Genomic DNA, 27,560 nt, shown 5'->3' with positions numbered 1-27,560 from the left:
GATTATGCACGAGCATGAAAGTAAATAAATCACTGCAAAAATTTTCAAAACTACCAGATAGTAAATCCATATGTAGTAAATATGGCCTATCTATAGATGACCCCATAGTAAGCTGAAGAAAAGCCAAAAAGATGGCTAATAAAGTAAGAAGACAAGGGTACAGATAATATCCACAAAAGAAAAGAAAAGGAACCATGAAAGGATACTACAAGTATGTCCCAAAGACACACTATTATAAACCTAAGGGTATTCATCTACAAACACAGAGAAAGGATTAGTGGAACAAACTGACTTGTTGGCTCTGTGGTCAACCAGGACAAACTTCAAATCACTGCCCCCTAGCAGATGAATCTAAGAAAAACAGAGGGAAGAAATCCTTCGAAGCAGCAAAGAAGAAAAAAGAAGTAAAGGTAGAGAGCATGGTGTCAATCATGTGTGACAAATGTGGTTCTATAAACCACAAGTCTGAAAATTGTCCCAACCCTCACATGGAGAACAAATACAACAACAACAAATCTTCTCAACCTGAGAATCCTATGAATATTCTTCCTCAGAATCCTCTGATGAATAATTGAATATGCACATGGATGAATACAATTGTACAGATTCAAAAAACTACCAATGTGAATCAAGAACTGAATCAGAAAGTTCTTCTAATGAAGACTTTGACTCTAAAACAAAAGAAAAGGTTCTCATGGCATAGGCCATAGATGATGCCGAGGCAAAGTTGCTTGCTCAAATTAGAACATTAGAAGAAGGAGAAATGAAAGAAAAGTTACTTGAAACTTTTTTAAGCACCATGCACAAAAACCAGGGAAGCAGTAGTTAAGCTGCTTCAAAACCTAAATCCAAGGCATTATTCATTGATGTCTCTTTTGAAAGAAATACAAGAGCCTTCAAAAGAAGCCAACAGATCTATAAGGCTAGATCCTTAACATTAGGAGAAGTCAACCAAGAAATTCATCATCTTAAGAAGGAAATTGCCTTCCTAAAAACAAGATCTTTGAGCTAGAAAAAGGAAAGGCACCTGGAGAAGAAAACGATGAATATTCTACCAACCCAAATGTTGAAATCTTCAAAGGAAATGGGGTGACTTTATGGATTTTAGAAATACGAGAGTCATGACTATACAATATCAACAACATCATGTTATGTTGGATATCTGTATAAATGGTGAAATGTTTTCCTTAAAGATACTTATTGACTTAGGAGAATATTTTAATATACTAAATTCAAAGATAATAACTGCAAAATACTGGGTAAAGTCCTTCAGATAGGTAATTGGGTTAGGGAACACAGATTTATTGTATGAAGTTCCTCAGGCTTCTATCTGCTTCAAAGAACATTGTATAAAACTAAAATATGTTGTTGTTGACATTCCTATTGATTGCATCTTAGGAAATGTATTTTTGGCTATTGTAGAGCCACATGGATCAGCCAGACTGAAAAATGGAAAGGTTGGTTACTTTATATCTGTACCAAGCTGAAATGGTAAGTTGCAAACAATCAAATTACCTTTTATTTCTACTCCGAGGGTATCCATTATGGTACAGGCAATGTGGGAAATAGAGAAAGCCAAAAATAAATTAGAAGAGCTCAAAGAGCTAAAGACTACCATGAAAATAGGAGACTATCTTCAGACTCCTATAATCGTCAAAGGATCTCAAACTTGAGATCACAGATGGAAAAAGAATGATGTGCCAAAGAACCAAATGCTTTATGGAATATGAAACAACATTATGTAGAATTACCATATAAGGAACAATATGAAGGAAAGCCTTGCAAGAGCATAGCAATTCCCATGAACAAGGAATACAAAGATCTCTGCCAAAAGGAAATATCAATCTTGTTGGAAGGAAGACTAATCAGAGAATCTTGTATTCCTCGAAACTGCTATGGATTTTATGTAAATAAGCATTCATAACAGTTAAGGGGAGTTCCAAGATTAGTCATAAACTACAGACCTTTAAATATTGTTATTTCATATGATACTTACCCTATTCCCCATAAAGGGAATCTCTTAGCAAGGATTGCAGGGGAAAATGTATTTTCCAAATTTTATATGAAATTAGGTTTCTAGCTAGTGGCAATCCAAGAATCTCATATATTTAAAACAAATTTCAGTGTTCGAATAGGACACTATTAATGGAATGTGACGCATTTTGGGGTAAAGCATGCTCCCTCCAAATTCCAAAAGGTCATGGAGATGATTTTTAAACCATATTTTGATTGGTTATTGGTATATATTGATGATGTGCTTATAGTCTCCAAAAATGTCCATGAACACTTCAAGCATGTTCAAAATTTGTACAACTGGTAAAAAATAATGGGTTGGTCCTCAGCAAGAAAAAGATTGAACCTTTTCAAACAAGTATAAAATTCTTAGGCAACACAATTAAAGATGGGTAAATCACTCTAGAATTTGCTCATAAATTTCGAGATATTATCACTCACAAAACTCAGATGCAAATATTTTTGTGATGCTTAAACTATGTGAGCAATTTTTATAAATATTGTGCCAAAGACAGAATATTTCTTAATTAGAGGTTACAAAAAAATCCACAACCATGGTCTCAGGCACACACAGAAGCCATCAAAGGAATAAAAAATAAGGTAAAAACTCTACCTGTTCTTCATATTGCTAATGAAGATTCTTTCAAAATTGTTGAAACAGACACTAGTGATATGGGGTCGGGAGGAATTCTAAAGCAGAAGAAAGAAGGAGAAGAACAAGTTATCCAGTTCATCTCAGGAACATGGAACCCATTTGAGAAGAACTACTCTATTATAGAAAAGGAAGTCAAAGAATCATGGAACTGCATTAACAAATTTGATGTCCACCTAATCCATAAAATGTTTCTTTTAAGGACTAATGCCTCTGCACTAAAAAAGGTCCTCAACAAAGACATAAAGAAACCTAGAGACGTTAAGTTTGCAAGGTGGTAGGCTCTATTTGCAAATTTTGACTTTGAAGTCGAACACATTAAAGGAGAAAAGAATTGTTTACCTAAATTTTTGAGTAGAGAATACCTCAGTCAGAAATATAATGTCATGTTGATAGTAACAGAATGGGATCCTTCCCAACATATAGAAATCCTAAGAAGCATTCCTGAAACACAAAGGTGGGAAGAATAATATACAATGTGGAAGCCTACATGGCAACTAAGAAGTATAAATATACTAGATGCAAACCTACAATCTCATACAGACATACAACATCTAGTACCAGAAAGAAAGATCTACCCCAAAGGTAGCAAGTGGATACATGACATGGTGTATCAATGGAGTATGTTAGCTGCTCATTTGGCCGAAGAATCCCTAAGCAAGGATTTTCGGGATATCAATGTAATCTGGACAAAAGGAAGCAGTCAAAAAAGAGTCTTCAATAAGTTTTTTGGCTATTAATTGAACTAGGTGGGCAAGATGGTAAGATATGTATGGAATGTGGCCACAAGGTGATCTAGCCATTCTCTTTCCAGATACTATTTATAATTTCACAGACTACAAAAAACTATGGTGGGACATTATGAATGTAGATGGGAAGGATGAGACTCATTACACCTTTGTAAAATTGGGAGCTACATGGACTACACAAAGACAGAGGCAATGTGAATGGTTTCAAAAATAGTGGGCTGATTTTGGTATTAACAAAACAACTATGGATCCTCTCTTCTTCCAAAAATATTTCCAAATAGAATGTAATGGTTGTGGGATCTTCACTTAGTGTTGGCACACTCCTTGTAAGACTATTGGGGATTTAAATAATTACCTAGATATTCAAATCCTTGGTTATTTTATTAAAAGATACCATGAATGGTTAGTCATGACCAAGATAAAACACCATATTGTTCTAAGGAAACCAATGATTGTACGAAGAATATATACAAATTCTTTGGACTCATGTAGATATTCCAGGATAAGATTTCCAGGGATCACACCTTTGGGAGACTAATGAAGGTTCTCATGGGCTTGTCCTAAAAAGGATCCACTATGTAATAATGATGTCTAGTCATCAGACTGTACGTGACCATTTTTCTCGTGGGATTTACTGTTTAAAATTCTCCACTATGTAAATATCTTACCTTCTACAATTTAAAGAAATGAACAGTGTAAAGTTTTCCATGGGATTTGTTCAAATCATCCACTATGTAAACCGGTATGAAGATCCTTTTCGAGTCACGAGACTCGGAGCACTTCTCCAACTTTTAGTGGGATTTGACCCACATCTCAATAACTGATGGATATAGTACTGGATTTGTCTGCTAGATGGTCGAATGCCAGTCTCCTCAATATCCTATATAAGGAGAGATATAGGCTCACTTAAGGCATTCAGAGTAGAGTGTGAGTAGGCGTTTTTGGGTTTTTTGAGTCCAAGATGAAAGTTCTTGCTTTCATCTCCTTAGAGTTCGGATCTGAGAAGCCTGTCCATTAGAGTGAGATCTCCGGTGAGAACCTAAAGTGGTCAGATTCTTAGGATTGAAGTCTGTCAAGTGTGTTTGACAGATTAAAGTTCTGAGACAGAGTCTGTGAAAGGCCAGGAAACCTTTAGATGGCTTCTTACTTCTCAAGTCACAACATCTGATAAAAGCCTAAGAAATCTATCTCTGTTAAAGAACTATAGAATCTCTCTCTAAAAATTGTAAGAAAAATTTTCATAAATAATATAAGTATCCATGTTTGAGTTGAACTTTCATCTCAGTACTTTCCTATTTTCCAGCTATATTATATTGTTTGTTGAGGTAGTATCTATGAGCCAAGAGGTTCGCTGAGGTCTAAGAAACACCAGTCCGCTAAAGGTAGGAGGCCATGTGAAGGACGCTAGAGTGTGAAAGATGAGAGATTTGTGTAAAGGTTCATGTATTGTTCACAGAGAAGAGACTCAGTAATAGCAAGCTTTGTGTCTGAAGCCTCTGCAGCAAATTGGTAATAAAACTAGAAGCATCAAAAAAAGACACGGGGAATTCAAATGCAACATATATAATTCTAAGCGTTTTGGTGTACAAGAGAGCTCTAATGATGACTAGCGACCTAAAATCCCTTGAACATGCACAAGAGGGGATGAATAATTTATTGGAAATATTGTCATGATAGGTCATGGGGGCCATGCTCAACATCATGAGGCACAAGAGAGACATGGAAGACTCAGAGATAGATGCACATTTGGCGTTGCTGGAGAAAATTATGAGTTGTTGCAACGAAAAATTTACAAATTAGAGGCAATCATGGAGGCTAAATTGGTTGTTCTAGATATGAAGATGAACAAGATGGAGATATAATTTAGCAAGGGAGAAAAAGGCCATCAGGATTACATGGACTACAATGAAGAATAACTAAGATAGATGATGAAAGGCACAATTGAACGATAATTGAAGCCCCATCTTGAAGTTGGACCTTTAGTGGCAAGATAACTTGATATTTTATGATTTCTGTTGATGTATTGCAAATTTACAGATTGATAGGAGTTCACTTCAAGCTTTATGGTAGAAATTTTTATATGATAGTGGATAAAAGAATGCATATGAAATAAATATTTTGGACATGTACGCATAGTGAAACACCATAGAAAGTTGAATTTTGTAAAGATTCTATGTGCAATCAAAATTTTGCTTATAATAAAAAATTGCTATTTGTTCCTTTAAAAACATAAAGAATAAAAATTAAAATTAGAGTAAGAGATTTGATCTTTCGAGACTTGGTAGATGAATGTTAAGATGGATCTAGTTTAATTTAATTATTAATTATAATTACTTCTAATTATAAATATGATTATTAATTTTATGTTTTTTAATTTTTTTTTTCTTAATTTTTTTTTTTTTATCTAATTTGACCCCAGTAAAATATTTTATTGCTAATTATAATTACCGCGTAAGGCATTTCCATCTGAGACCAACTCCCTCTCATGTCAACATGTCCTGTCGTGGACCGTCGATCTTTGTGTTAGAAAATTATAAAATTTTGGGTCGTTGGATCATCACAGGCCATGGAACCTGTCGCAAGAATTAGGGACTAACCTCCTCGGGTGATTACGTTGTAGTTTGGAATGACTATCCCTATCTTACCCCTCCCACAAGAATTAGGGAATAACTGGCTCCGGTGATTACGCTGCGGTTTGGAATGACTATACATGTCTTCCCCTTGCTTCCATTTAAATATGGCTGCATACGCCTGGTTTCTTCATTATGTTTTCCAGTTTTGGCTGATTTTCCAAACGCAATCGTTGTACTTTCTTGCACAGGGATTGCACGCATTCTTCATTTATTTGCTGTGAAAAATGAGGTATTGTTGGAGATGTTCTCCCTTTCTCATTCTCTAACGTACCATTTTACTTCTTTCTATAAATTATTTCTTTCTGTAAATTGATATTATGGAAACAAAGCCACTGTGACGTGTAAGATATAGAGAAGTTTTATAAACATCTGCCATTAAGATGTAACCAAGAACTACAAACAAACTACATTTAAAATTTATATTCGAACCTACAAAATTTCAAATAGAAATCTTTGAGAAGAAATTTTGAACGACCTACACAGGTCTATTGCAAGTCTTGGGTTATAGGGATGGTTTCAGAATTATTGTCGGCCTAAGAAACATATAACTATATGTTTCTTTCTACCATATAAATTGTCAGTTGAGATATACAGTAATTGGATATATAAATACACCAGGGCTTGTTCAATATATTTAGCAAAATAATAGAACAAATTCAAGATGGGGTCGTGGATGTTTTACGAATATGAGAAAAGTATTTTTGCTAGCAAACTCGGTTCCACAACCTGCAAGTACATAAAAGAAAATTATAATGATATCTACGCCTATAAAATAATAATAATATTCAATCAGATTACAAACCCTGAGGGTACGCTAAACAAAACTTAGAATTCATAGTATTGATAATAAGTCTTGCAACATTAACCCATTATAGTTGACAAGTATACAGAGGAACCCTTGTTAAATTATATAAGCTGTAAGAATTATTAATTACATGTTGCAAGGTAAACCCCGTGTGCCAGGGAGTTAAGGGGGAAAACCCTAATGGTTTATGCTAGGAAACCACAGACAATATTACCCAACACCCAGATTACAATATTACCCAACACCCAGATTACGGGTTTGAAAACTTAATAGGGTTAAAACAAAAGCTTGATTTCTGTATGCCATAACTCTGACGTGATAGTCTGACCTAGAAACCCGAAATAAATAAAGTAGTGGTGTAAAAAAACTGTTGAATTGAGTACATTCCAAATCGAAAGGAACAACTTCATTTCAATAAATGGAACATTTTCAATTCCTAATATGTGGCCAAAGAAGAACAGAAAAGAACAAAACGCTAAGTTAGTCGTACTTATACTCTGCAGAAAATTTGAAATACGTAAAGAAATATAAGGAAATAAATTACCTTAGGTTTCCTGGCAGTCGGTGGACAATGCCCTGAACAGAGTTATTTACATTAACCAAAAAACATGCGATAATTAAGAATAGGGTTCCTTAAAACGAAGTAGGAATCACCCTTGATTACCTTGCAAAGATGGAGTACAAAGGAACTAATTATGCCTCCAACAACAAGAAATCCCAAACCAGCTATAAGATACAACTGAGAGCCGAAAACCCAAAGGAGAAAAAGGAAAATAGAGTTACAACAACATGTATATCCAAATAAATATGGAAATGAGACAAAGAAAATTTTAGTAGAAGACGCTGCACTCATCGTGTGTGGGCGTAACAGTGGCAACCATAACTCCAGAGCTAACTTTTAATTACAGTTGCAGCACTGACAGTGGAGCTCTACCCAACAGAGTAGTGTGCAAATGAGCTGACGATGCGGTGGAAGGGCGGGTTAGTTACCCTTAACCGTCCTGTCTACATCTGCACCATTCGATTGTAAACCCTGAACATCAACGGTGATGCCCATGACACCTTGCACGCGCCAAACCCGCCACAAGTCCTCGTAAGTGAGTGACAACTGGAACTTCGGGAAAGTTTAGAGGAGGCTCTTACATTATAAGTTAATCAGTTGAATACCAAGGGGAATTGCATAGAGAGTCGCTATAACATGGTCATGAAACAAATCATAAGCAACCGTTAAGCGTGTAAACCTTGCATGCATTCCATACTGAAGGTTAATTCAATAAAATTTTAAAGCATAGCCAATATATTTATCGGAGGACGTTGAATTTAGAACTAAGCCTAACCAGATCAACCACCGGAATAAAATTATATTAGCAGAAAAACCTTTGATATTAATAGAAAAAAGAGAAATTAATCAACTTAAAAGTCAAACAAAATAAAGTAATCAATTTAAATCTTTGTTGATAATTAAGGCCTGCACCATTTGAAATTAAAATAGATTATAATCCTTGTATTTGTTTGTTTCTATTTAATTATGAGTGTTTACTTAATATAGCGGACGATTGCCTAACCAGAGTTTTGGTAATTCTTCCTTGGATTACAATGTTCTAAAAACATGAAACGGTTAAGGATATATATCACTTTCACCCCTAAAAAACAAATAAACTAAATCCAAAAAAACGACTAAACTAAATCCGCAGGGAACAACCTGGTAACGCTGCAACAAAAAAATTCTTTCTACCACGTGGTAGATAGATGTTACAATTGTTAGGGGCGAGGTAGCTCCCCTCAGGATGATCTGGAATGCTATTATTAATGTGCGACCGACCCGAGGACGGATTAGTACCTGTGATTAACAGGTTCGGCGTGGGCTGGAAAGAAATGGTGACAGTGGCGAGTAAACAACCGAACGTGTTGCAACCTAGGGATCATCGGGCTACTCTTTCTCTCTATAGGGATTGTGACGAGAAGTGGGGCATAGCACAATTTGGGAGGGAGGAGGGTTTGGTTCGCTCACCAGCCAGGGTGAATAATCTTACAGTTAATAGAAAATTTCTTTCACCTGGTAAAGCTGCAACAAAAAAATCTTTCTACCACGTGGTAGAAGGGTGTTATAGTTATTAGTGTTACAATTATTAGTGTACTCTGTGTAGGAAATCCATTACAAACCTAAAGAAAACCAATTTTAGGAGAATGTAATGAACTGCAAATGTGCAGGGCTGTCAGCATGGATGCCCTTTTATTATGAAAACAAAACTAATGATATATATAACAACAAGAGGTTTCAAACACAGAGACAAAGAGGATTCATACACAGAGACATGACTCTCCTCATACATTTATTATTAAAACAAAACTAATGATTTATAAATATATAGGAACAAGAGGTTTCAAACACAGAGACATGACCCTCCTCATACATCTGTTGATTGATGTGAGATATTATATTAGGCCAGCGTCATCTGAAACACAACAAGCCCTCTTATTTTTCATGAAGATGGATATTTCCCTTTTCATAGGTATAAGTAAAAAAATATGTAGATGATAAAGTAGTTTCACTATGAAACTCGGTTGTTTGATATTATTAATTTTTCTAATATGCTTGTGAGATCGCAACATCTTTGTGAGATCTCAATCTTCTTTAATTGAATCCTTTATAAAAACCAATCAAGTCAATGAGTGAAGTTCAAGATTTATTGACGAGTCAATGGTGGGAACTTCTTGTAATTTTGTTACCTGTGAGAAACTTCTTTGGTTTCCATCATTGTAGGATTTTCCTTTTTCCTGTCAATTTGGTTTTGACTTTTAAGGGAAAATAATTTTTTCCCCAAGTTATGGTATTTGTTTTTTCGGACTTTTAAGGGAAAATAATTTTTTCCCCAAGTTATGGTATTTGTTTTTTCGGGTGAAAGTGATTGTTAAAATGATACAATTATCAAATTGAATAAATGTTATTTATACAATTTTTCCAATTAATATAGTTGATTATTTTTAGGATTATTAAAATAAAAATATTGAAATAGAGAAATATCAAATTTCTTTTTTTCAAATAACTTACTGTATTTAAATTAAATAAATGTAAGAAGTTATATATATATATATATATATAATTCAAATTCAAAAAGATTAAAAAAAAATTGGCTAGAAACATCTATATATAATCCAGAAAAATGAGTATTATTATTTATCCTCGTGTATGTTCGTATACTAGTTAACTATTCACTGCCCCTAGTTGGAGATAAAAAGGATAGAATATAACCTGAGGGCTCACCCAAGGGAACCTCAAATTGGCATTTCCCTTAATCCAAGTACAATCTAATTTTGAATAAATTTGAATATGCCATTTAAAGCAAATGATTAAATTAAAAGTTAAATTCAAAATCTGTTTTTTTTAAATGATAGGAAATGGTATTTTTTAATTACTCAAAATAAAGGGAAGAAAAATCAATATAATCAAATATGTTTACTCTGAAATGACAAGAATCATTTTGAATTAATGAAATTGCAAATATTTAATATTAATATTGTACAATCTTGTTATAATAGGGGAATTATGGGGTGTTGAATCCTCTTTTACATTAACAACATCGATTCCATTAATTCAAATTGAAAATTTTGGCAAATATTGTTTAGTTGGATTCTGTAGATGGGAAAATAGAAAAAGACCTAAAATGTAGAATATTATCCAACAATTAAACATTTTAGACTCAGTCAAATTGCATAAAAATAAAATAAAATAAAATAAATAATTATAAAGATCTAAAGTTAAGATGAATCTAGGTTGGTTATTCACAAAAGTTAACTTTTATAAACCTGAGGAACATTTTATTATAAAATAGGATTAAAATTTATCAAAAATAATAAATCCAATTTTTTTTAGAAGTTTATTTGTTAGTAGACAACTTGTTTTTGAATTAAAGTCATATTTATTATCCCATTAGAAAGAATGCTTCATTTTGAATCATTTTCTTTCAATTAAAACTCAAATAAAAAAAAATTGGTATAATAGTTTATTAATATGTGTTAATATATTATTATGAAGAAGCTTAAAAGATGAACATAGACATGTAGTACTTGCTTTAGTTGTTGGAGCATTTGACCTAATTTGTACTTTCTTTAGTTGTTGGAGCATTTGACATAATTTCAAGTGTGATGCGAAGAGGGAGTTCGTTTGATATAATTTCAAGTTTGATTATAAAAGTTAAGAGACCAAATTAATCTAATAATGTGGAGACCATAATTAACACAGACATCCATGGTAGACATTAATCATCTTTATCCAAACAATTTAAGAGAATTTAAGAGAATGCAAAGGGGATTAATAATAGTGATTGATATCGTATCCTTTCTAATACATTTTTTTATTAATAATGAGTAGAACCCTATTGTGAATGTAAAACACAATTATATTCTTAATGCAAGTTCCATATTAATAATGACCTATGTGTTTTTTCTAGACATATAGTATCACTTGTTTTTGTTATTTTTAATTTATTTTTAGTGCATTCTAACTAAGTTTAACAAATTGATTGTTATTCAACTATGATACTTTATTAATAAATAAATAAAATATTTGATATTCAATTGTAAAATAATTTACATACATAAGACTTAAAATTATCAATCATTTAATTAACAATTTAGATTTGGCCATTGTCCATTCATATTGTATTTGGAGTAGATACTGTCTCAAATAAAAAAATATTGTTCATATGTTATGCCACTAATGTTCATCCCAATTTTTGTTTAAAAGGGATTTCCCAAATGACTTTAAAAGGTCGTTAAATATAGTTGTAAGCAATATCCCATGTAATTGTGCAACTCTGGTCTAAGAAGAGTTTTGCCAATCTGTCTAGCCAATGGTGGTTATATTGGTTTTATTATCTCATGCATACTAATCATAAGAAGTATGACACTTAATGTAGTAAGAAGTATGGCCTTGAGATTTGGTTTTATTATCTCATGCATACTAATCATAAGAAGTATGACACTTAAGGTAGTAAGAGGTATGGCCTTGAGATTATCCACCTAAGGTATGTTATAGTTCCTTGCTCGCATATTAGCAAGTCCAATGATCAGATCCATGTGATAATTTGTATCATCATCCTACATTGCAATGAAGAAATAACCAAAATTTTAGACTGATTTTTCTTCCAATGGATAATTTTGAATTGAAATATTTTATTTAAGGGAGGATAAGTTGTGTAATTAGTAGAGGATAATAGGGATCATTAATGAGGAAAGTTAGAGAATACCTTTTCAAACTTAATAGGACTCATGTGAAAGCTTGAAGGTAGATTTTGAACACCATGTTGTAGTGTGGCGATCAATTTGTCAATATGTTCAGCATCATCATCATCATACAATGTAGAAGAAGGGTTCACATATGTAGCTTTCTCATCTGTGACAATCTTCATCCCTTTTTTTTGGCTTGAAAACTAGAATATGAACTTTATCAACCACCTATGCCAATTTGATTGAATTTGGATTTGAATTCCAATAGGGAATGGTAATGCCATATGTATTAGCTTTTAAAATGGAGGTTGTAAGAATCAGGGACATGTGACTGGGATCATGTGAAGAAAAGTGTAGGGGCTTTGGGAAATGCTTAGGAGAAGACTAGAATGGTGCACCTTCTCTTGTAGTTCAATCCTCACAGAGGTTGAAACTAAGTTTCTTCACACGATTTGAAAATAAATCCTCAAACATGAATCCTCAAATGAGTTAGTGATTTGCAAATCTAGTTTAACGAAATTTGATATTTTTGTAAATAGTAAATTATGCTAATATTGTTGCAATGCAAGATGGAAATGAAAAGTATATAATCATAGAAAGGGAAGGGAAGGGAAAAAGGAAGGGGATTTAATTACTTACTTGATTCTAGCCCAAGAGACTTAAAATTTAAATGTTAGACATTTGTGTGAAATCAAACAATCGACAATAGACTCTAGAAGTTCTCGGGCCTTAGTATCCCCTGCAAACTTGATTGATGCTATGTATTCTTCTAATTTTAAAATAAAAACATTTGCCTCAGCTGGATTTTTGTCTAACAGACCTTCAAATTTAGACATTTCCCATGTCAGATGGTGGTGAATATTATGTGGAAATGAATGAAGTGTGCACATGGGTGCCTTCTTTTCAAGGGGATCTCGTGATGCTCCATAGTTCTCAATAAAGTGAGGGATAGTATTCTTCTAATTTTAAAATAAAATCATTTTCCCCGTATGGATTTTTGTCTTACAGACATTCAAATTTAGACATTTCCCATGTGAGATGGTGGTGAATATTATGTGGAAATGAATGAAGTGTGCACATGGGTGCCTTCTTTTCAGGGGGATCTCGTGATGCTCCATAGTTCTCAGTAAGTGAGGGATATCCATTTGGGTGTTGCACCTGGTTCCTAGTGTTCTAACTAGCAATGGATTCTAGAAGTAAACACACATTGAATCTACATACAGCCTAACATTGACATTGTCCAGAGTATTCAAAGAAACATCAACCTCACCATTCTAGAAGGAATCATGAAAGACATTTTTAGTATCTGGGATCACACGATTATCCATTGCTTGAACTTGTAAATGTGGGTTGATTTCATTAGATGTTGATGCTACCACTCTTGACATTTCCTTCCCAATATTCCAATCCCGAAAGAGGAATTGTCTACTAAGATTTATCTTCTCAATAATGTCATCATATGTTATAGTCTGCTTTACCTGGCTCCCATGAATCTAATTTCTTTAGAAGCTCACATCCTAGAGCACCATTCCCCACAACAAATAATTTTGCATCTTCCAACTTTTTATGCACCTTTTTTCCAAATACAGAAATTTGAGCATCATAACGACTATTCAAAGGTCTCACATCCTCTAGCCCAAGGGGTTCTATAGGAAGAGATTCCAATGAATCAAAATAGAAGAACGACACAAGTAGGAATATAGAAATTGATATTAGACAATAAATAATTGAATTCTCTTCTACCTTTCCCTTCCTGGCCTATATAAAAGGGCACACTTCCATTTATATTTAAGAGAAATACATAAAAAGAGTAAGTAGGGTGCCAAAGAAATAAAACTTGCAAAATTGGATGAAATTTTTCATAACAAGATTTTACAACCTCCTGCCCAACGATTCCACCAAACATAGCTTCCATGGGATTCAACACTTGATGGGAACCACTTGCAAAATGTTTGAATACATTTACAAAAAAAATTGATGCAAGGAAAAAAATAATTTATATGATTTATGAGAACAATACATAAACAACAAACTAGGAGAAGACTACTACTAGTAATTGAAGTTGGTCCATTCACTCTCTTCAAGAAACAATGGAGGAAAGAGAGAATTGGGACAATCAAGCATGCAAAACAATATCAACAATGAAATCCTTCCGGGAAGACTTGTATGCAAAGGTTTACTCTCACATGATTATAACACCTTTTAGAAGATATTTGAATAGTTATTGGGTTGTCAGCTTCATTTCGCTAAGAAACAATGGAGGAAAGAGAGAATTGGGACAATTAGGCATGTAAAACAATATCAACAATGAAGTCCTTCCCTAAAGACTTGTCTGAAAAGGTTTACTCTCACATGATTATAACACCTTTTAGAAGATATTTCAACCATTATTGGGTTGTCAGCTTCATTTCACTACTACCTTCTATTTTCAAATGAATAAATGTGTAGATCAAAGTAATAAATTGCAGTTTGGTACAACCCCTATGTGTTTCTACACCAAAAATAAACAGTGGGATTCTTCTTTCCATGTCATAAAGCACATTTATAATTAGGTTGTTATGGTTACCAGTGGTTTGAAGACTTGTATGCAAAGGTTTACTCTCACATGATTATAACACCTTTTAGAAGATATTTCAACAGTTATTGGGTTGCCAACTTCATTTCGCTACTGCCTTTCATTTTCAAATGAATAAATGGGTAGATCAAAGTAATAAATTGCAGTTTGGTACAAGCCCTATGTGTTTCTACACCAAAAATAAACAGTGGGATTCTTCTTTCCATGTCATAAAGCACATTTATAATCTAGTTGTTATGGTTACCAGTGGTTGGCCCTTACATGCTGCCCATCTCTCTTCCTCTAGTTATCTCCCATCACCAACACAAGAAGCAACACAAGGCATCCTTCTTTGTTTAGAAGTTGGCTTGCATCCATTCCCAAGTATTTGATGATGTTCACACCCCCTAGGCTTGCTATAAATCACTCCAAGACAAAAACAAAATGTTTAGACCTAAGTAATAAATTGTTGCCTATTACAAGCCCTTTGTGTTCACTACACCAAAAATAAACAGTGCAATTCTTATTTTCATGTCCTACAACATAGATATAATCAGGTTGTTATGGTTACCAATGGTTGGCCCCATATAAGCTTCCCAACTCTCTTCCTCTAGTTGTCTCCCATCACCAGTGAAAGAAGAAGCACATGACATCCTCCTTTGTTTAGAAATTGGATAACATTCATTCCCAAGTATTTGATGCTCTTCAAACTCCCTCGAGTTGCTACAAATAACTCCATAATAGACATCAATTGTTTGTACAATTTTACATAGGTGACTGAGTCTAATTTTATTTAGACAAAATATGTTTTAAGGGGAAGTGACATCATAAACTCAAGCCCATCTACTATGGTCCCTGTACTACTCTAAAGCAGGTTGTTGTGAATGCATGTCATTTATATTTTCATTGCCAGCTTTGCCTCCACAATGTGGTTAATGTTAATCATCTCAAGCCCTATGAACCTCCTATTTTGAAAGAGGAAGTTCACCTTTCCTGCCCACCTGACAAAATTATGGATTTTCAACAGTTGTTGGAGGAAGACACACTACTAGACCTACACACCTGCACCACTTGTTAGCAGCAGACTATGACGTATCTTGTTGGGCACCAAATACAACTTCCTTCTTAGGACAAATGGTTGTCTCGGGTTTCTTTTGAACATAGATTCCCGCCGTTTGTTGAGAAAGTGGGGTCATTTTTGCTAAAATAGTGAAGACCTGATGTGCCACATCTGGAAATCATTTATAGATAGTCTTAATAGTTAGTTGTAGGATAATAAAGGTATGGTTAATCTTGAGCACTATGCATTTTCCGTTTATATTATTTCTTAGTTAAAGATGACTTTCGCAAAACTAATCAGATCTGATCTTAAGTAAATCTTATCAAATGTATTTGCTCAGAAACATAAGATACAAATATTTTGGGAATCAATATTCCTATGGATTTTATGCTTGCAAGTTTATGTCTTCAACATTTGATTTTTATGGCTTATCAATCAACCAACCATATGATGAAGGGAGGCTAATACAATAGTCTAGTAGTTTGCAAATTAGAAAGAGGCTGATATCACCTCTATAGCTCCCAAATCTATAGTGATCTAAGCTGTTAGATCGAAGAAGACAAATTAATAGCAAAGTTATGGCAAAGTATGCACCTGCATAATAGATTTTTATATGTCACTATTCATCTCCAATTTATGCCTTAAGGCATTTCCTTTGGAACATTTGGTGCAATTGCTAGTTATTAATTCTTTTATTTTAACCATGTTAAATATTACAAGATTTTTATCCTACTGAATTGGAGTGGTTAATAAAATTAGAGTTATTTATTTTATTTTCCATTTATTAAACAAGATATTAGCAACAAATGTTTCAAAATTTAAAATATTGAAATTAAAATAACGGAATTCATATATAAATAATAAATTTTAAAAAATTAAACTCCGATAAAATCAAATTTATATAATTGAAAAAAAAAATAATAAATAAACAACTTTGAAATATTAAAATAAATTAAGAATAAACAACTTTAAAATAAGTATGGGGGATTTACGCAGTGCATTATACTAGATATCATTTTTGGGATTCAACTGCGTTAAGTAAGTCATTCAAACGTATGACCATTTCCATGAGAGGTAGTCGTAAAGTGACTAATTTCTCATGATTTTTGAATAGTTCACTTAGCACTCATTGCATCGGGTGATGCTCACAGGGGTGAAGAAGTGGGATTGAAACTAGTGAAATGTGGAGAACGAATCACATAGCATCAATCATCACTTCCGGGGCTTGCACCCGGTAACCAGGACTTCCCAGGAGGTCACCCATCCCAGAACTCCTCTGGCTCAAGCGCGCTTAACTGTGGAGTTTTTCCCCACAATCAAGCCCACTTAGCTTGCTACCCCATTTGCAAAACCTTAGCAAGTATTGTGCCTCATGAACCATTCAAGTAGATATCCCTTGACTCTTTTTGAATTTAAGTATGGGGGATTTACGCAGTGCATTATATTAGATATCATTTTTGGGATTCAACTGCGTTAAGTAAGTCATTCAAACGTATGACCATTTCCATGAGAGGTAGTCGTAAAGTGACTAATTTCTCATGATTTTTGAATAGTTCACTTAGCACTCATTGCATCGGGTGATGCTCACAGGGGTGAAGAAGTGGGATTGAAACTAGTGAAATGTGGAGAACGAATCACATAGCATCAATCATCACTTCCGGGGCTTGCACCCGGTAACCAGGACTTCCCAGGAGGTCACCCATCCCAGAACTCCTCTGGCTCAAGCGCGCTTAACTGTGGAGTTTTTCCCCACAATCAAGCCCACTTAGCTTGCTACCCCATTTGCAAAACCTTAGCAAGTATTGTGCCTCATGAACCATTCAAGTAGAGATCCCTTGACTCTTTTTGAATTTAAGTATGGGGGATTTATGCAGTGCATTATATTAGATATCATTTTTGGGATTCAACTGCGTTAAGTAAGTCATTCAAACGTATGACCATTTCCATGAGAGGTAGTCGTAAAGTGACTAATTTTTCATGATTTTTGAATAGTTCACTTAGCACTCATTGCATCGGGTGATGCTCACAGGGGTGAAGAAGTGGGATTGAAACTAGTGAAATGTGGAGAACGAATCACATAGCATCAATCATCACTTCCGGTGCTTGCACCCAGTAACCAGGACTTCCCAGGAGGTCACCCATCCTAGAACTCCTCTGGCTCAAGCGCGCTTAACTGTGGAGTTTTTCCCCACAATCAAGCCCACTTAGCTTGCTACCATTTAAATTAAATAGTACAATATTTATAACATTGATGCTTTTGCAATTTTTAAATTTATAAAAGTGAAAGAGAGAGATTTTTTGGAAATTTTTATAAAAAATATTATGACTAATTAATTAATCATTAAAATAACAACCATTTTCATTATTAAAAACAAATAAATACGAAATTGAGTTTTGAAAAGTACTTAGACCGAACGGGAGAAGAGGAGAACGGATGGCGATTTTCAGCACTAGGGTTTCAGCAGACAGCGCAGCCGCAGCTCCCGTAGGTCAGCCATGCTCCCGAACGGCCAGAGGCTTGCATGCTGGTCACGCCAGGACTGAATCTTCCCTCTCGCTTTGGGACGGATTCGCTGAGGAGACGATCAAACAGGATTCAGCACACAGCAAGATTTCGCCAGGCTACCCATTCTTCTGGACGCAGATCGTACACGGCACGGCAGTACCAGCCTCTCATCGAGGGGATCACATTCTAAAACAACCGATTATCGCCCAGACTCGTTCTAATGCGCTCCTATCTGCAAACGCATTGCAGAGGCCTGGCAGATCCGTCTGCATCTATGGAGAACAGAGGTGCTTGATGTCCACGCCCCATCCTAGCAAGAAAACGATCCGATCATGCGAGCAAGGATTGATCTCAAATGACAGGGTCGAAGATCAGGTTTGGGGAGGGAACATGGATCTGGATCCACGATTTTCAAGGATTCCTCAACCCTCGGCGGTGCAGATCGGGTCCTCTTACACGCTGACGCAGTGTTTGTACAGAGAATCCACAGATCCCTCTACAGCAGATCTGAAACTCTATCAAGGCATCGGCCTTCCCGCTCCTCAGATCAGTTGGGGAAAAAGGCCTGCAGAATCATCCGCAGCTTTCCAGATCCAAATCAGGCTCCTTTCAGGGAAAACTATGCTTCTATGGGTTTGCCCGGCGGATCCAGTGCGGCATCTCAAGCATGCTTTGGACTTCAAAGTGGGAATCCCTTTGGCAGACCAACGGCTTCTTTACCAAGGTAAACATCTTGAGGATCCCTTTCCTATTTCTTTTTACGGCATTGAGAAAGACGCAACTATTATCCTTTCCCTCCGTCTTAGAGGAGGAGCTGGGGGGGAGCCTTCCTCAGCTAAGGCTTTCTCGTACAAAGATGCAGTCCATGGCAAGCAGGCTGAAAAGTCAGAGCCACCAATACAGACTTCACCCAAGCCCTTTTTGGTTGACAAAATGGAGGAGATCCCATCAGTTGAAGTCTCCTACCCTGAGCTTGAAGACGAAACCCAGAAATTTGCTGAAAAAGCCATCATCTGTAGATTCAATGGGCTCTGGCCGCGCTCACAGGATCTTTATGACTGGATCAAAGATAACTGGACGGATCGTTGTAAGGTTTATTTCTGTGCTAAAGGGTATTTCATAGTGTTGTTCGATGACCTAGAGCATTGCTACAATGCCCTAGACGAAGGCCCTTGGTTCATGGGTTCGGCTGGTCTCTTCCTAACTCCTTGGTTTCCCGACTTTGACCCAGCTTCAACAGTCATCACCAAGGCTCCGGTATGGATCAGGCTTCCAAATCTCCCAGTTCACCTGTGGCGTACAGAAGTATACAGGCAAATAGGCAATGCCCTAGGTAGCTTTTGGAAGGGAGACTACGAGAGAGAGAGGCAGGGTCTCTATACATATGCCAGAGTTTGTGTGGAGATTGATTTAAGTAAGGGATTGCCAGAGTACATCAATCTCAAGATCAAGGACGCTATCTGGACCCAGTATATAGAGTACGAGAACACTGCCTTCAGATGCCGTCATTGTAACCAAACAGGGCACCTACATATCTCTTGCCCTTCACTGTCAGCAAGAGCAAAAAAGGGCCTCTTTGCTCAAACTAAGCCTAAGCGTTGGGCCCCCTGCCCACCGCCGCCAACCAGAAGCTCCAGCCCCCCTAGTATGGAGAAGGTTCCAAGTATGGAAAAGGAGGAAAACCAGTCAGAACCAGATCAGATGCCGCAGACGATGGTTCAGCCCTCGAACATTATGGAGCACACCCATGTCTCAGCAAACTTGCAGAAGCGTCCCCATGAGACTTCCTCCTCGGATTCAGAGAAGGAGTCCCCAATGCTAGAGAACTCCAGTCTCCAAGTTGTACTTGCCCATACTCCTCCTGAGGGCTGGACAAAAGTTAACAAAAAGAAAGGGAAAAAACATTGTGGTGTAATCACTGTCCCGCTGGGGTAACAGCCTGACAGTTTGTATTTGCTATCGAATCTTCAGGTGTAGCAGAGTTATTCTTCCTTCCGAGACCGAGGTTGACGAATTTATCATTTCCGGTCTATCGGTCTCTTGTCTTTCTTGTAGCTCTGTGATTGTATCTCTCTTCCGGGACCGAGGTTGATGTATCTATCATTTCCGGTCTGACGGTCTTGTGCCTTTCCTGTTTGTACCATATTGATTTCTCTTAATAGATTTAGTTTTGCCGAGAAAAAAAAAAAACAAATAAATACAAAAATGAATTTTCATTTTTTTAAATTTATTATCATGTTTTTAATTTTATCATGTTTTTAATAAATACAAAAATGAATTTTCATTTTTTTAAATTTATTATCATTATTTTTATATAATAAGATGGTGTAATATTAACATTTTATAAGTTTAGATTTTATTAATTCGAAATAATTTCAACAAAGTTATTAAATCTCCATTTTATTTAATACAAAAATCTTACTTTAATCATTAACATAAAAAATTATTCTTATCTCAATATGTGTTCGTTTCCTTCATCTACTTCAACCTTCTCATTAACCTATTAAAAGAGTAAAATGGTAACAAGGTTCTAAAAAATTGCAGGTACATAATCGCTTTTGCTAAACTGAATCAGAAGAGAGCCCAGAGAGAGTAAATCCTCGATTGATATCGAATCTGGATATCCTGAGGGCTAATCGACCCATGAAAAGCATTTTAGCCGACATTTAGTTGTTCTTATCAATAGTATTGAAAGCATAAAAAATAAAATAAAATTTGGAAGAGATAGAGTGGTTTGTTGTGTAGGGTCTAGTTTGAAATTTAAATGATTTTGTTAATATATTATATGGTAAATTATGAAAAAATTATCATATATATTTTTTTAATTTGATGTCCTCTAATCTGGTATGGACATGGATATAGTGATATAAAATTAAAAAATAATCTATCTCATTAGATTCGTAGATAGTTACAAAGAATTAAAAAATAATTCATATCATTTTATTTCAGATTACTAAATATCCAGAGAGTGTCCCAAAAGCCTAAACTTGTCAAGAAAGATTACTAAATGCACAGAGAATGGCCCAGAAGCACCAATCTGTTAAAAAGGAAAATGACACGGAAGAAACGTTGTATTTTAACATGATCTTATCATTCTATTTCATACAAAAATGCACAAAGAATGTCCAAGAAGCATAAACCCGTTAAAAGATTTTATTTAATGCACTGCGAATGGTCAAGAAGCATAAACATGTTAGAAAGGAAAATGGCATCACGAAAAGCTGTATTTTAACATAATGAAACTTTTTACTATTATAGACTAATCTGAGGTCACGATCAGACCCAATAGATGATTTTACAACAAGCCTCATATTGCTATTTTACAATTGGCATTCCCCACTACACGCATCATACTGAAAGCAGTAGCTCCAATTTTATTTTATTAGGTTAACCCTAGGTTTGGGCTAGCTTAAGCCGATCTATTCACAACGAGATGTTTATCAGTAAGACTGTGGAGGCTCGGTCTAGTCTGGTAACCTCATAGAAAATTTAATTCCATTTTTTACTCTTCTCCATAACCATAAAAATCTTCTTATGAATTATTATCAGAAACCCCAGAGCTACACTCCAAAAAAAAGCGAATCTCCCCCAAGTCACCTGACTGCTTTAGAATTGAGTGGGTGGAAAGGAATCTCCCCCAAGTCACCTGACTGCTTTAGAATTGAGTGGGTGGAAAGGATGAAGATCAAGGTGGAGTTAGTTTTTTTTGGTAGGTAAATATTCACTGGGGATTTGAATCAGTAACTTATGGCAAGGAGTGCCTTAAGAGTACGCCCATTCACCATCAATCTAATAGATAGAATTAAATTAAATTGAAGCAATATATACATTTTAAATCTTAGAAATATTTTGGAATCTCCTGAATAATAGCCAACTGAATGTATTATTGTCCATCTAATAACAAAATTTATCCATCGGATATCAAAATCTATCCATCGGACATCAAAATCTGTAATAGAGTTGAAATTTATAAATTCAACTCTAAATTAAATTTTACTTAAAATTTACCTTATTCTTTAGTAAGTAAAATCAATTAATAAATTTCCTTCAATGTTTTGTTAATGTGTTACTTTTATATTTGAGGTAATGGCAATACTTAGACATTGTAATTGCAATATTCAGACATTGCAATTGCAATATTCAGACACTGCAATAGTTTGAACTGCAAATGTCAAGTACTATATTATGTTGAATGAAATTAAAAATAATTGTTTCACGGAAACTATTTTGAAATTTTATTAAATTCATTTGATAAATAGAAGTGAAGTTAAACGTCAAGTACTATATTATGTTGAATGAAATTAAAAATAATTGTTTCAGGGAAACTATTTTGAAATTTTAAGTTAATTGTTTAACTTCACTTTTGTATATCAAATTCAAAAATATTTATAAAATCTACCATCCACATAAAGCACTTCAATCCTACCTTTCTAACAAAGTATTCATAGCCTTATTTCAATCCTGACAAACTCAAATTGTCAAAATAACATAAGAGAATGTTTAATGTTCATTGCAATACTGCATTGAAAAAATATGCCTGAAATAAAATTAAAGTGTAAGTTGGTGATTAAGAAATTACAAACCAAAAAATTAAAATAATATAAGAGAATGTTTAATCTTCATTGTAATACTGTATTGAAAAAAAGGCCTCAAATGAAATTAAAGTGCAAGCTGGTGATCCATCAATAAACAACAAACCAAAAAAATCAAAATAATATAAGAGAATGTTTAATCTTCATTGCCATACTGCATTGAAAAATAGCTTACCAGCTTGTTTGGCGACATAGGTCCAGGAGTAACCCTGCGATGCATGGTTGACGATATAGGCGGTAAGTCTCTCATCTTCATCAGGTGACCAGAGACCCTTTCGTAGCTTCGGTTTGGAGGGAGCTGAGGGCACACCTTGCACTCGGGTACCCTGTCGGCGCTTCATTACTTTAGTTGTACGAGTGAATGAATGAATGTCTGTCTGTGAGCATGTGGTGCTATCAACAACGGCTGATTCTTAATTGCTAAGTGCTTTGGTCGCACAAGTGGGAACTGGCCCATTATATTTATACATATATAAGATTCGAACACTGGTCTATGTCAGGCTGGGATGGAGATGGAGCACCTGATTTTCCAAATTTTATTCCAAACATCATCCTCCTACCTTTTCTTACAATTATATTATCGTTCTTTCACGATTCGTTATATTTTTTGAATGGTATTATTCTCCATTTTATTCGGCGGAAAAACCTAGAGTTAAATAATAATTTTCTTCTCCTGGTTGATGACTTGGACATGAGCATCAGCTGAACTAAAATCTTTGAATATTTACTATTCGAACGTCATCTGGGCCATCCAAATCACGTGTTTTCCATAGAAAGAGCTCGGTCATCCAAATTATGAGTTTGCCAAAGAATATCAACCTGCCAATTATTGAAGTAGTCGTTTGATTCATTTATTTTAATAAAAAATTAAATCATTAAAAAAACCCTTAAAATGATACAACCCGAAATTAAAAAAAAAAAACAAATTAAATAATTAAAATGTGTAATTCCCCCCCCACCCCCCAAAATGTGTAATTCCCCTCCCCCCCAAAATGTAATTTCCCCCCTCCCCCGCAAAAAAAAATATTATGGCAAAAAAATCTAAATGATTTAAAAAAATTAATTTAAATACAAAAAAAATGTAGTTAATTTCAAAAAATTATTTGAAAAAATTGTAAGAGTAGCTAGATCCGTAAGTGAATGAATGTGAGTATATGGTAACTAATATATGCAAGGTTCAAAATATATACTTGTATTCTAATTAAAAAAAATAATAAATTTGAGAGTAGACTCTTATTTCTAATTATAAATCTTTATATACACACTAACCCTATGCAAAATAGTTAGTCTTTTCTACAAGAGTTAACATATAGTAATAACATTGATCTCATTTACTATAATTTTACTATGACTTTTCCCATTATTATTAACAAATACTCTACTTAGGTGTCCTATAAGAAAAATAATAAAACCTCTAACCCTTAAAAAATTAAGTGTGTACAAAGCTCTTATTGAAAGTAATACTATATAAAGAAGAGGCAAGTGGGCCTTCTCCACCTATCTAAAGATGAGCCTAGAGTTTTTTGGAGAAATATACATGTTTGTAAAACAAAAAAAAAATAATTTGATCTTCATGAAGAACTGGGATACTTGTCTTAAGAATATTTAAGACTCTTGGGACACCACGAGAAGCATCTTAAACATTCTTGTAGAGGAGGATATTTTCTGTTCGAAAGACGTGGAGTTTGAGATTAAGAAACTCACTAATGGGAAAACCAAGGATATTTAAGGCTACCAAGCTGAGATTTTCCAAATAGGAAAGTTTATCCCCATTCCCTATATTCACAAGCTTCTCAATTTGGTTGTAAAACATGGCTTTCCTAAGCCTTGGATGGAAAGCCATTGTGCCTATCTTTAAAATTGGGGATAAAAATGTCCCCTTTAATTACATGATCATTACGGTTAGCCACATCTTAGCCAAACTATAGGGGCTCATTTTGGAAAAGAAGATTAGCCTATGACTTGAAAGACATGAAGACTTGACAAAAGAGCTAAAAGGTGAGTTGGTTTTAGAAGACAACACTCAAATATTGACCATCTTGTCACTCTTAGGATGATTTCCAAGCAATGTTGCAATATTAAAGTTGAACTCCTCTGTTGTTTTTGTTAAATTTATAGAATCTTTCGACACAGTTAGTCAGGATAAGTTATGGAGAATATTTGAAGAGATATAGTTTCCTCTTGAATTGAAGATTTTTGTGATTCAACTATATGAGAATGTTGCCACTAGGCTTAAGAACACTAAGGGTTGGTCTACAAAAGTTAAATGCAATCTCAACATTAAGCAAGGATGTCCCCTATCCCCTGCCCTTTTTGGCATTTACATTGATAAGCTAGAAGCGTATTTGGAAGCTTCTGCATGTGTTGGCTTGAATCTTGTTGGTATGGTTGTTACTCTTCTGTATTATGTTGAGGATATTGTTGTTTGAGCTAGAAACCATGAAAATTTTGACAAGCAACCTAAAATCCTCCATGATTAGTGCTCCAAGATGATTATGACTATTAATACCGACAAAACTAAATTCATGATAACAAATCCAAAAATATCAACCATGACAATTTCATCTATGATGACAATTATTTAGAGAACGTTTCTTCATACAAATATTTAGTAATTAACATTCATCATCAACTCAACTTGAATTAGAGCATTGAGAAAATGATTATTGGCAGTTGGAAAGTCTATTATGGACTTGAAAACATTTGCAATATGACTAACCTTTAAGTTTGGCGTCAAAAAAGTTTCTCTTTAAAATGTGATTTGAAACTTTAAGTTTGGCGTGAAAAAAGTTTCTCTTTGAGATGTGATTTGAAGGCACCTGCTTAGGGTTGTGACAACAACAAGATGAGCAAGGAATAGAATACAATGAATGTTCAAAGAAAATAAAGGAACCATAGAGCAGAGCTGGAATGGATAAAAGCAAAAAGAACCCTGTTCCCTTGAATGGATTGCAAGTGTATAATGACTTATTCTTCCAAGTGTGAGAATCCACCACATTTAATGGCAAGGCGTAAGTAGTTAGTCCATCTCAGTCTACAATTCTTTCCCCATCTTTGTAGCCTTGCATATGCTAGCATTGAATTGTCCCTATTACGAGTAATATATCCATCAAGCATGAAACATTAATAATTTGTCTTTTTGCTGGGTTACTTTTATATTTAATGTAATTGCAAAAATTAAACCCTACGTCTATTGATATAGCTCAATTAACCCCATATTCAAATGAATGAACTAAAAAAAATTATACCAGTTTCATTAAAAACAATCATTTTACTTATTACTCAAACTAATACTGTAGATTTCTAAAATATTTTAGAATGTGATAAAATTGATCTGATAAATAGAAACGAAGTTAATTATTTAGCCTCCTATACATCAATTTGAAGAATATTTATAAAATCTTAACTTTTAAGAAAAAATTTATAACCTTACTTCCATCCCAAAAAATGTTTAATCTTCATTGCAATACTGTAAATGAAATCAAACTGCAAGCTGGTGACAAATTAATAAATGATTACGAACATGTTGAGTGACACAGGTCTAGGAGTAGTCCTGCAGGTGGTTGTTGATGATATAGGCGATAAGTCTCTCATCTTCATCAGGTGACCAGAGATCTGACAAGTCTCAGGTCAGGCTTGAACTAAGACCCAGATAGGATTTACTGGTATGATAAATCATCTGTCATTCACGTCATCCACAACCAAACCACACAAATTAAATAAAATCTTTATACATTTACTGTTCGAACAAGACGTGGGTCATCCAAATCATGTGTTTCAATTTATTTTCACGATGTGATCATATCACCTAAAAATATACGGCAGCATTAAACTATATGGCGCCCGTGTGTGTCAATGATCATATATATATTTGTTTATTATTTGGATTTAGATTTAGATATAGATATACATAACTATATATAATCTCATTATATATATATATATATATATATATGTATGTATGGGTGAGATTAAAACTATTATGATTAATGTTTTGTACAATCAAATTAATTGGTTTTTTAATGAAAAAAATGATTAGTGCTTCGCTGAGTTTTTTAATTAAGAAGAAAATATCATTTTTAAAAATTAACCAAAAAAAATTGAGATGTTATTGTTGTTCATAAGAAATTAAACTATGAAGAGTTCATAAGCAATATATATGATTTTAATGCTATGAATGAGCCATGTTATATATGTGTGGAGCTATTATTTTACAAAATCATATAAGTTATTAGTTATTATATAAGTTATGAATGGTTATTTGTGTTACATATATGAAAACCAAATCAAAAGACAAAAAGATATTAGTTAGTTATGGTCTATAAATGAGTGGGAAAAAAAATATTTATGAAAAGAGAGTATAGTTGTGTAGATAAGCAAAACAAAAACCATAAGATAGAATATAAAAATTATAGACTAGAGCTTTGTGTTTCTAGAATTGGTTTAAAAAGGAAAGTAGTTGTCCTAAATACCTAAACAAAATAAACAATACAACAAATAATAAAAAAATTATGAGTCATCAAGATAAGAAAGTATCCAAATCAATGGGGTGGTTTGCATGCTTTTAGTGTGTTGTTGAAGCTAGACCTAGAGGTGAGCCCATTTCAAGGCTTTTGGTGTTCCTTGTGTAAAGGATCCATGTAATGATACCCTCCAGAAATTGAATCTAGAATACCCTGTTGCTCATGATGCACTTTATCCTTAGCTACAAGAATATCAAATTGGATCTTATGTGAGTGTGAGCTTGGTAGTGGTGTGCACAAGTCA

General features: G+C 34.4%; 1 pseudogene; it reads right to left on the bottom strand.

The window, feature by feature from the left end:
• Positions 1-4,818: 4,818 nt before the first annotated feature.
• The window catches only part of LOC149247921 (ubiquitin-activating enzyme E1 2-like), a 155,183-nt pseudogene continuing 132,441 nt past the window's right edge, over positions 4,819-27,560 (bottom strand).

Source organism: Pinus tabuliformis, chromosome 7 (assembly GCF_031772625.1).
Source record: "Pinus tabuliformis cultivar Carrire ecotype Pingquan chromosome 7, CPIR1, whole genome shotgun sequence".
NCBI classification, from domain to species: Eukaryota; Viridiplantae; Streptophyta; class Pinopsida; order Pinales; family Pinaceae; genus Pinus; species Pinus tabuliformis.
Note: the sequence above shows the minus strand (reverse complement) of the source record. Positions and strands in the feature narration are given on the sequence as shown.